The sequence below is a fragment of the Vipera berus genome, assembly GCF_964194415.1.
Source record: "Vipera berus genome assembly, chromosome: 2".
NCBI lineage: Eukaryota > Metazoa > Chordata > Lepidosauria > Squamata > Viperidae > Vipera > Vipera berus.
Genome location: NC_138203.1, coordinates 9421943 through 9434563, shown reverse-complemented (window position 1 = coordinate 9434563; position 12621 = coordinate 9421943).

Genomic DNA, 12621 nt, shown 5'->3' with positions numbered 1-12621 from the left:
GTTAAGTGAATCAGGCGGTGAATCAGCTTCTCCCACTGACTTGACTTAATCAGAAGCCAATTGAAAAGGTCACAAACGGTGATCACATGACCCCAGGACATGACACACACACACACACAAACGCAACTATCCTAAATACCCCCAATTTGGATCGTGTCGCCATTGGAGATGCTGTGATGTTCACAAGAGTCAGGGCTGGTTATAAGTCACTTTTTTCAGAGACTCTGAATGGTCACTAAAGATATAGTTATAAGTTAAAGACTCCCTGTTATAACAACCTACAAAATTACCATTTTCATTGGAAGGACAGGAAATAAAATGGCCAGAGCGAAATATGAACAATTCAGCTACTCCCAAATTTAGTAGAATAGAATCTAGAATAGAATAGAGCTGGAAGGGACCTTGGAGGTCTTCTAGTCCAGCCCCCTGCTTAAACAGGAAACCCCTCAAATACTGGAATACTGCTATCATGTCGCCCGTTTCTTCTTTTCTTTAGACTAGCCAAACCCACGAATTATAGTTCCCCTGGAGGAGGAAAGTCCAGCTTTGGCAATTTTAAGACCTGTGGACTTCCAACTCCCAGAATTCCCCTTGGCAGTTTTAAGTCTTGTGGACTTCAACTCCCAGAATTCCCCTTGGCAGCTTTAAGACTTGTGGACTTCAACTTCCAGAATTCCCCTTGGCAGCTTTAAGACTTGTGGACTTCAACTCCCAGAATTGTCCTTGGCAGCTTTAAGTCTTGTGGACTTCAATTCCCAGAATTCCCCTTGGCAGCTTTAAGTCTTGTGGACATCAACTCCCAGAATTCCCCTTGGCAGCTTTAAGTCTTGTGGACATCAACTCCCAAAATTACCCACCCACCCACGCCTCTTAAAGTGGCCGAGATTGAGAAAAGCTTCTGTAGAGACAGGCAGGCAGAACCACGGAAGGCTCCCCAATTTGGCAAAACGCAGGCTGACTTATTTGGGCGGAAAGTTAACACCTTTCCTTGCCTCCCAAAAGTTACTCTGATGTTTTGACAGCTGATTTCATTTCCAACAGACGGGACACCGTCAGTTTTTTGCACTGGGCAGTGTAACGTGCGGCAGTGCAGTCAAGCCCTGGACTTACAACCGTTTAGTTTGAAATTACAACAGAAGTGGGGGGAAAAAGAAGATTTAGGATCGTTTTTCACACGACCGTTGCAGCATCCTCGTGGTTGTGTGATCAAAATTCATCTTGAGACTCCGAGCATCTGTTGCCGTCCAAAACACAGGTAGTCCTCAACTTACAACAGTTTATTTAGCGACCGTTCCATGTTACAACAGCACTCGTGAGCATTTTTCACACTTAACGACCGTTGCAGCATCCCCAGGGTCACGTGATCGAAATGGGGATGCTTGGCAACTGACTTGTATTTATGACGGTTGCAGTGTCCCGGGGTCAGATGATCCCCCCTTTTGCGACCTCCTGACAAGCAAAGTCAATGTGGGAAGCCAGATTCACTTAACGGCCATGTGGCTAACTTAACAGTTGCAGTGATTCATTGAACGATTCACTGTGGCGAGAAAGGTCATAAAATGAGGTAACACTCACTTATCGCGTCTCGTTTAGGAAGGGAAATGTTGGGCTCAATTACCGTCGTAAATCAAGGACCGCCTGTACTGATATTGTGCACTGGGCAGTGCAACACTATAGGTAGTCCTTGACTTACAACCAAAAATTGAGCCCAATGTTACTGTTGCTAAGCGAGATAATTGTTAAGTGACTTTTGACTCATTTTACGACCTTTCATTGCAGTTGTTGAATAAAACAGTTGTTAAGTGAATCCGGCTTCCCCCCTTGACTTTGCTTGTCAGAAGGCCGCAAAAGGGGATCACGTGACCCCGGGATACTGCGACCGTCATAAATACGAGTCAGTTGCTCAAGCGTCTGAATTATGATCACGTGACCACGGGGAGGCTGCAAGGGTCGTGAGTGTGAAAAACGGCCCTAAGTCACTTTTTTCACTGCCGCTGTAACTTCGAACGGTCACTAAATGAACTGTTGTAAGTTGAGGACTACCTTTCGAGCTGGATTGGGTTAACCTGGCCTTGCGGGGGGGGGGGGGCAGAAGAGCAGCTAATAAATGCCATTAAAGTCCCAGCACCCTCCAAGGTGTTTATGTTGGAGATAAGCAACAGAAGCCTCCTCGGAAGTGGCAGAGCAGGTGGTCTCTGCTCTGCTGGACCACCACAGCCACAGCAAGAGTCACTTTCCCCAGCCTGACCCACCACACACAAAACACGCACAGGCACGGCTCAGCCAGATGGGAACTGCAGTCCCAATGCAGGACTGTGCCAACCCGAGCTTTGGGAAGTAGCGAGAGCTCACCAGGAGTCCAATTGGGAGAGGGACTGAAATGCCAAACTGTGCATTTTGGACAACCCGTCCAGGAAGATTTAACAAGGTTCATTTTCATGATTCTAAAACTTGTTAATCTTAGGTTCGTTCTAATGTTAATGTTTCTTGGATTGATTCTAATGTGCCACACCCGGAGGCCCTCTCTGAATGAGAAGGGCCAGTTAGGAAATGCAAAATATAAATAAACAAACAAAATAAGATAAGATAAGATAACCTTTATTGTCATTTTCATATTGTCAACAAACAAACATCAGATTGGAGTGAAAAACAAAGAAACCAAATGATAATAACTGGGATAAAAATCAATCAATCAATCAATCGACAAAAATCGGCTTCTAAAAATAAGAAAAACAAGACAAAAAGTAACACGAGGATGGCTCCTAGCAGTTATCAATGCCTCGCTGAGTGAAGGGTACTTCCCTGCCGCCCTGAAAGAGGCGGTAGTAAGGCCCCTCCTTAAGAAACCTGCATTGGATCCAGCTATTTTAAACAACTTCCGTCCTGTCTCCAACCTTCGCTTTCTTGCGAAAGTCGTTGAGAGCGTGGTGGCACGGCAACTCCCTTTGGTCCTGGAGGAAACTGAGTATCTGGATCCGTACCAATCGGGTTTCAGGCCCGGATATAGCACGGAGACGGCATTGGTCGCGCTGGTGAATGATCTCTGGCGGGCCCGAGATAGGGGTTACTCCTCTATCCTGGTCTTATTAGATCTCTCAGCGGCTTTTGATACCATCGACCATGGTATCTTGCTGCGTCGTCTTGAGGGGCTGGGAGTGGGAGGCACCGTTCTACGATGGTTCTCCTCCTACCTCTCGGGCCGTTCGCAGACGGTGTTGGCAGGAGGGCAGAGGTCAACCCCAAGGCCCCTTAGTTGTGGGGTGCCTCAGGGGTCAGTACTCTCGCCTCTCCTGTTCAACATCTATATGAAGCTGCTGGGTGAAATCATTCGTGGTTTTGGGGTGAGGTATCACCAATATGCGGATGATACCCAGTTGTTCATCTCCACCCCAAACCAACCCAGTGATGCCCTCGATGTGATGTCCCGTTGCCTGGAAGCGGTACAGATTTGGATGGGAAAGAACAGGCTCCGTCTCAACCCGGCCAAAACTGAGTGGCTTTACGTACCGACATCTCGTTTAGTTCAAGAGGTTCCATCTTTGATTATAGGAGGAGAGATATTACCTCCCGTTGATAGAGCACGCAACCTGGGCGTCCTCCTGGATTCACGACTCAGTTTTGAAGATCATATTGGAGTCGTGGCTAGGGGGGCATTTGCCCAGATTCGCCTGGTATACCAGTTGCGCCCCTTTCTAGACCGAGATGCCCTACGTACAGTCACCCACGCACTTGTTACCTCCCATATAGACTACTGTAATGCTCTCTACATGGGGCTGCCCTTGAAGACCACCCGGAGGCTTCAACTGGTGCAGAGTGCAGCTGCACGGGTAGTGATGGGAGCACCCTGATACTCCCATATTACACCCCTCCTGCGTGAGCTGCATTGGCTACCGGTTGCCCTCCGGGTGAGATTTAAGGTGCTGGTTCTTACCTTTAAAGCCCTACATGGCTTAGGCCCAGGATACTTGCAGGACCATCTGCTGCCGGGAACGAATTCCCATCGCCCAGTACGCTCACACAGAGAAGGCCTCCTCAGGGTACCGTCGGCTAGACAATGTCGGCTTGTGACCCCCAGGGGAAGGGCCTTCTCTGTGGGAGCGCCAGCCCTGTGGAACCAGCTCCCCCCTGAGCTTCGGATGGCCCAAGATCTCCAGTCCTTTCGCCGTGGCCTCAAAACACTCCTTTTCCACCTGGCTGACCTAGACCAGACATGTCAAACACAAGGCCCAGGGGCCGGATCTGGCCCACGAAGTGGTTTCATGTGGCCCGCGAAGCCATCCTGGAAAAAGTGAGGGAACGGCCCCCACTTCCTTGGCCCTGGCCAAGAAGGAGACCCTTCTGCCAGAGACCCTCAGATCTGTCCCACTCCTGCCCAAGCCCCCATAGGCACCCTTGATGCGAACGATGTAGAGCTGGCCACACCCACCCAGTAGGCCTTACGCACTCTAGCCACGCCCACCCAGTAGGCCATGCCCACCCTGGCCATTCCCACCCGGCCCCTTGAGGGCAACCTCAACGCTGATGCGGCCCTCAATGAAATTGAGTTTGACACCCCTGACCTAGACTGACAGGGATTTTAATTATATTTACAATTCTAACTTTATTCTTTAATTTATTTTAATTTATTTCAAATTTTATTTTTTAATTTACTGTACAGAGACCTTTACGTTTTGTTGTTGTTAACCGCCCTGAGTCCCTCGGGAGATAGGGCGGGATATAAATCCCATAAATAAATAAATAAACAACAGCCCTGGAAAAAAAGGGGATTTGCAACCGGTCCCGGCACTTATAATTTCCCCAGGGTCATGTGATCAAAATTTGGGCAATTGGCAACTGGCATGAACTTAATGACGGTTGCAGTGTCCGGGGGGGGGGCTCAAGTGATCACCTTTTGCAGCCTTCCCGTCAGCTTACAACAAGCAAAGTCAACGGGGGCGAAGCCACTTAACAAGTACACAATTCACTTAACAAACTGCAGTAACTCACTTCACAAGCGTGGCCAAAAAATAAAAAATAAAAATTGGAAAGGTTGGGGACTGTTTCCTTAAGAACTGCCTTGCTTAGTGACAGAAATTCTGAACCAGTTGTGGTCCTAACTCAAGGACTGCCACCAGTATGTTAATTTGTTTGTGATGTAGATTCAAACGGTTTGGGTTAATCTGCTTCGAAAACCTTCTATCACTTCAAGAAAGGAATTACTGTTGTTAGCTGCGAAGTCATGTCCAACCCATTGCAACCCTATCGACAACGTTCCTCCAGGCCTTCCTGTCCTCTACCATCTTCCACAGTCCATTTAAGCTCACGCCTACTGCTTCAATGACTCCATCCAGCCACCTCATTCTCTGTCGTCCCCTTCTTCTCTTGCCCTCAACCTTTCCCAGCATTAGGCTCTGCTCCAGTGAGTCCTTCCTTCTCATTAGGTGGCCAAAGTATTTGAGTTTCAACTTCAGGATCTGGCCTTCTAAAGAGCAGTCAGGGTTGATCTCCTCTAGGACTGACCGGTTTGATCGCCTTGCAGTCCAAGGGACTCGCAGGAGTCTTCTCCAGCACCATAGTTCAAAGGCCTCAATTCTTTGGCGCTCAGCCTTTTTTATGCTCCAACTTTCACTGCCATACATTGCAACTGGGAAGACCATAGCCTTGACTATAGGCACTTTTGTTGACAGGGTGATGTCTCTGCTTTTTAGTGTGCTGTCTAGATTTGCCATGGCTTTCCTCCCAAGGAGCAAGTGTCTTTTAATTTCTTGGCTGCAATCCCCATCTGCGGTGATCTTGGAGCCCTGGAAAATAAAATCTGTGAGAAAGGAATACATAAAGGCAATAAAAGCTACTTTGCAAAGTGCTGTAAAATTATGGCATGGGGGGACAAACCTTGGAGCCAGGTTCCCCCCAACCGGGAAAATAAAATACAGAAACTATATCGCAACGCCCAGAATGGGCCCTCCTAAATAACAAATCTGGAGTCTACAGGTAGTCCTCGACTTATGACTACCATTGAGCTCAAAATCTCTGTTCTTAAGCGAGACGGTCGTTAAGTGAATTTTGCCCCATTTTACAACCCTTCTTGCCGGAATTGTTAAGTGAACCGCTGCGGTTCTTAAGTTAGGAACATGGTTGTGAAGTGAATCTGGCCTCCCCCATTGGTCAGAAGGTCGCAAAACAGGGATCCCCCTGGGACACCGCGACCGTCATAATTTCAGGTAGTCCTCGACTTACAACCACAGTTGAGCCCAAAACTTCTGCTGCTAGGCAAAATGGTTGTTAAACTGAGTTTTGCCTGCTTTTTTATGACCTTTGTTGCTAAAGTTTTTCAGTTAATAATCGCTTGCAGTTTTTCAATTGGTAACATGGTTGTTAAGCAAATCCGGCTTCCCCACGGGCTTTGCTTGTTAGAAGGTTGCAAAAGGGGATCACTTGAACTCGGGACCCTGCAGCCGTCATGAAAATGAACCAGCTGCCAAGCATCTGAATTCTGATCACATGACCATGGGGGAGGGGTGCTGCAATGGTCATAAGGGTGAAAAATGATCCTAAGTTACTTTTTTCCGGTGCCGTTGTTGACTTCCAACAGTCCCTAAACAAACCGTTATAAACTGAGGACTCCCTGTGTTTTACAGACTCTGCCTCGTTCTTTCCTTTGTTCCCCAGATCCTTGTTCTTTTGCTTTCTATTCCTACACCAAATGAAATTATCAGCGTAAGTAAAATAATAAGACTTTCAATAAAAGGAAGATAAAACACGGGACAGCTCCACAAAATAAAGGCATCGAAGAAATTATTGGTGGGGCAGGAAGCAGCAGAAACGAAGAATCTTATTAGCTGCACATCTCAAGGCCATTAAGGAAGGGGTTAACTGGGCTGCTCTGAATCCTCCCCCCCACCCCAATCCCTCTGTTGCCAAGAGGCATCCTTTAGTTGAAGTCCCATCAGCAAAATAAGGGAGAAATCTGACCTCTAGCGGAAAAAAATGGGGAACAAATTTGTGCAAGAAAGCGCCAAAAAAACAACTGCCGCAGAAAGACACATCTAACCAACTCTTTAGTTGCGTTCGCTCCACCCTGATTAACTTGGCTGAGGGAAACACTTAGTTCTCCAGGTTTATACGGTATATCGGATCACAAGTCGATCAAATGAATGAATGAACCTTTATTGTCAAAGTACAACCATGTATACATTGAGATTGGCTCAGCCTCCCTTCGTGCCCCCACCACCACAAGTCACAGTGACAACAAACCCACCATCTTGTTACACCATGAGAGCTAGTTGCACAACACACCGGCCTGGCACGTCAATCATACATAAAATTATAGAATTATTTCCCGTTCAAGAGGCTGACAGCCCATGGATAAAAGCTGTTCTTCAGCCTGTTGGTACAGCTGGCTATACTCCTGTATCTCCTACCCGATGGTAGGAGAGTAAAGAGGTACCGACCAGGGTGTGAGTCGTCCCTGAGAATTTTCCTCACTCTTCCAAGGCAGTGGGCCCTGGCGAGGTCATCCAGTGGTGTCAGGAGACAGCCCACAATGTCTTGTGCTGTGCTCACCACCCTCTGTAATGCTTTCCTATCCGCGGCTGTCAGGCCAGCATACCAAACCACAATACATCACAATACATCACGCTCAGCAGTAGAAACACATTTACAGTATACAATGAATCAAGGTTCGCATATGGAACGTCTATAGAACAACAGAGTGAGGAGGGACCTTGGAGGTCATCTAGTCCAACCCCCTGCTCAAGCAGGAGACCCTATACCATTTCGGACAAGTGATTGTCCAGTCTCTTCTTTAAAAATTCCAGGGTCGGAGGTTTGAGCTGAGACTTCCTTGATTGGGAACTACCGCTTGTGCTATTAAAACCACATGGCATCACCCCAGCAACAAACCAGGTTAAAGCCCTCCAAAACATCTTAAGTCAATGAAAAGATCCTGTACCCCAGAAGAAGAAAAAAAATCTCTCATCTACAACATATAGTGAAGGGACTGTAACAACAAAGCCCATTCCTTTGTAACACTGATGTTATTATTATTATTATTAATTTTATTTGTATACCGCCCTTCTCCCGGAGGACTCAGGGCGGTGAACAGGGCAATACATATTAAAAAACAAGATACAAAAATTAAAAACGATTAAACAAATGCCCATGAATAAGTTAAAACACATTAAAAATAGATTAAAACAGATTAATACAACCCAACCCCATCCCATCAGGCCAGGCCAGCTTGTTCAAAAAGGTAGGTTTTGAGATCGCACCGGAAGGAACGGAGGTCAGGTGCCATCCGGAGCTCGACCGGAAGATGGTTCCATAAATCCGGCGCGCCCACAGAGAATGCCCTCCCCCTGGGGGCCACCAGTAACAACAAAGTTTGATAGTTTGATAATGAAACGTCTGCAAGAAAACAACCAAGCTCAAGAAGCACCAAGGATTCCACATTCCTCCTCCTCCTCCTCCTCCTCCTCCTCCTCCTCCACCCTAACCCTAACCCTCTCCACAACCCACCTACCACTGATGATGTTACTTAGCTGGGTAATGAAACAGCTGCAAGAAAACAACCAAACTCAGAGAGCCCCCAGCATCTCACAATTGGAGCATTAAAGATAGTACACATTAAACTTGAAACGCTGAGCAAACTAGCCGTCCTGTCTTTCGCAAAGACAGAAGGAAAAAACACACAGGCAGTTCTCGACTGGCAACAGTTCATGTAGCGACAGTTTGAAGTTACAACGGCACTGAATAAAGGGACTTATGACCATTTTTCACACCACCGTTTGCTATATTCCCCCTGGTCACGTGATCAAAATTCAGATACTTGGCCACTGACTCGTTTTTATGACACAGTGTCCCGGGGATCGTGTGATTCCCGTGTTGTGACCTTCTGACCAGCAAAGTCAGTGGGGGAAGCCAGCTTTGCTTATCAACCGGCTGATTAACTTAACGAGGGCAGCTGGTAAAACCGGGCCAAATTCACATAACCACTATTGCCGTAAAAAGAAATCTGGGGCCGACTGTGGTCATGAAGTCCAGGACTGCCTGTGCTTCCTGCTCGGATAAACGGGGTTTAGGCCTGGAAAAGAAAACAGCGGCGAGGCCGAATCTTTCTATTCCTCCCTCGGTGACATGAACAAATTTCCTTCCCTGTCCCTGAAAACATATTCTCTCTGCCTCTTACTTTGTCATGCTGTCTTTCCAAGTCGAGTCCCCATCGATTTGCCCGGGAGTGATCCGTCTAGTCAAGCTCGCCCTGGAATCTTGGTGAAGTGTCCATATATCTCTGCTTATCCTTTAGTCTACAGTTATCTGGTTATCTGCTCCAGCTATCTGTCTGTTTGAGGGAACTGTCGGGTGATTTAACTCCAGCATCCATCACCCCAAAAGGCTGGCCTGGAATATTTATTGACTTTCGCCCCTCTTCTTTGACGGCAGATGAAAACACGGCAGCAGTTGGGCACTTTGCAAAAAAATAAATAAAGCCCTCTCCCCCCCCCATCCCCAGTGCTGATTTTTCTATCCCTCGTGAGCCAAATCCAAATCCAAATCCTTGAACAGAAACAAAACCCGTGAAGACGTTTGTAGAGATCCGTGCAGTAGGTTTGTTTGAGATCTGGGGAAAAAATCCTGTTAAGCACAGGCAGTCCTCAACTTACGATCACAATGAAGCCCAAAATTTATGTTGCTAAGTCAAAAATGTATTGAGTGTTGCCAACTTTACAACTTTTCTCTCTCTTTTAGAGAGTTGTTCATGCCACCTGGAGGTTTATCTGTGTCCTCGGGGGTCACCTGAGTGGTGCAAATGGGTGTGAAGCCTTGTTGGAAGTGCTGAAAGGACTGTGTTGCAGACTGGAGATAGATGATGTTGTATCCCTCCCCCTCTTGTTGAGAGAGGGTTGTTCAATTTTCAGACAGATGGCCTCTTTGACCCCCCCTCTTTCAAACTAGTGGTCCTCTCTGTTGAAAATGTGGCCTTTGCTCTCTTCAAAAGAGTGGCCTTTGTCCTTTAAATGCAGATGGAGTGTTGAATCTCCTCCTGATGGTTTTGTTCCCCTATGTTGTGCCATGTGTTTGTGAAGTGGTTGTTTCATTTCCCCAATGTAGAGATCTGCACGTGTCTCACTGCATTGTCCTGCAGAATAAATTTCTCAGTTTGTGTCTGGGTGTTTTGTCCTTCGGGAGGACAAGCTTCTGCCTTAGTGTATTCTTGGGTTTGAAGTGTGCAGGTATGTTGTGTTGGCTGAAGATGACTACTCAGGTGATGCTGACGACACAGATAAACTGTTCTGTACCAGCCTGCTACCGGCCCTGCAGCAAAAGCAGGGACAACCCCTTTACAAACGGCAAGAGGCTGGAATAAAGCCTGCCAAATTTATTCACATAAAACAGAGCAAGACAAGACACCAACCATAAAACACGAGCTAAGAAGCAGGAACAATCCAAGCGGTTGCCTTCAGCAAACCAGCCCTCCCACACATTCCCCTTAAATACAGTTCAGGGCGTGGCCTCTCTGTGCCTCCTTCCGAGGTGCCCCATTGCCTTCCTCTGTTTACTCCTGACTGACTGCCTCCTGTGTCAGGCATCCTTGAACAGGACCAGCTGTGGGTCATCTTCATCCACGCTGTCAGGCTCACACAGCTGGGCCTGCATCGTGACCAGATGAAAGGGGCCTGGCTGGGGGCTCTCATCAAGCTGTCCAATCCCCTCAGCAAGCTCTTCAACACCCCCCTCCTCCTCCTCTGAGTCATCCGACCCAACTGCCGAACCCACAGGCTGACCCTGAATCACAACACTAACCTACAGCTGGCCTCGACGACTCTCTAAAAGAATGCAAATGACCACCTCTCTGCAAGGAGTATAAATGTTTCCATTCCTTACCATCCAGTTAGAGCTGAAGAAGCTTCTTGCATGAGAAGCGAAATGTCTTCAAAGAAAAACAAGAAAGTCCAGTTGCCTGAGGAAAAAGCATCTTTGGGATTGGATGCTGTTATCTTATGCTACATGTAAAGCAGTAGTTTCTGTGGGCAGATATACAAATCAGGACATTTCTCCAATAACTGGGCCTGTTGGAGAGCCAGTGGTGTTGCGGCGAAGGCACCAGGCTGCAAAACAGGCGTTGTAAATTCTAGTTCCACCTTAGGTACAAAGCCAGCTCGACTGTTCGTTCTCTGTTGCAGAAATTTCTCCTTCCCGACATGTGTTTTCTGCTCACTTCGTCCACTACTGGCAGCAAAGCCTTGAAAATACTTGTGAGTTGCAGCTGACGAGAGCAAACCACAAGGAAAACAGGTTGCCATGCCTTGAGGAGAGATTTCGGTCTGAACGGGGTGCAAGACCTCAATAGGAAATTTAATAGGCACTTAACGAGTGTTATCACTAACTTCACAATCGAGACAAAAGCTACGAGTGGTGCCAAGAAGTATGGAAAGACACACGCTTGGCACGACGAGTCAGAAAGATCCGCAGGTGGATTAGAGAACAAAAGAAACTACACAATGCCATCAAGAGAGTCAAAGAACTTTAACGGAAATGGGCTGGTCCACGTAGCAAGGAGAACCGAGGGCAGGTGGACCTAGAACGGATCCCACTCGATCAAAAGCATCCACGAAAGAGACTGTAAGCAAGACGGATCAAGGACGTCAGCCAAGTCCTGAGGGCCCAATTGGCAAAAGAAAACTCAGGACCGTGGGGGTTGGAAACAGGCAGAAGCCGTCATCCTGCGGTGGATGGATAATGATGATGATGGTTTAGATCTCAGAACGTGGGAAATATAGGAAATAAGAGGTCTGGCCTGGCACGAACAAGGAGGCAAAGACAAATTCTCTCTGAGTCACACATTTACTCAGATCTGGACAAAGATGAGTTATCCCGTAAGGTTGGGGAAGAGTATTATGTATATCAGAGGTCTCCAACCTTTTTGGTTTGGGAGCCCGGAAACGGAGGCAGGCACCGCTACGTGCATGTGTGCAAATGGGCCATGCACGAGCTCATGCACACATGCAAACGGCCGCACGCGAGCACATGTGCACGTGCAAACAGGGCTGCGTGGGCGTGAGTGCTGCAAATGGGGCAGTGCTAGCGGTGGCAGGATGCTATGGGTGGCGCTAGTGCCAGTGGGACACTCGGAGGCAGGGAGGCGCTAGCACTGGCGGGACGCTATGGGTGGCACTAGTGCCGGTGGGATGCTCTGGGCTGGGGCGGTGCTAGTGCCGGTGGGATGCTCAGGGCAGCACTAGTGCTGGTGGGACGCTTGGGGCGGGGTGGTGCTAGCGCTGGTGGGATGCTCAGGGTGGCGCTAGTGGGAGTCGGGGGGTGAGTGCATGCAGGCTGGTGGCCAAGCAACTGCAACCCGGTAGAGGGCCACGGCCCACAGGTTGGGGACCCCTGATGTATATAATACTTGTATTATGTTCCCAGCAGTTGGGGGACATAGTTGTAGTCCCTGACTTACAACCATTCATTTAGTGATTGTTTGAAGTTGCAACAGCACTGAAAAAAGCAATTTATGACCATATTTCACACTTACGAACATTATAGCATCCTGACGGTCATGTGTTCAAAATTCGGATGCTCGGCAACTAATTCATATTTATGACCATTGCAGTGCCCTGGGGTCACATGATCCCCTTTTGCGAC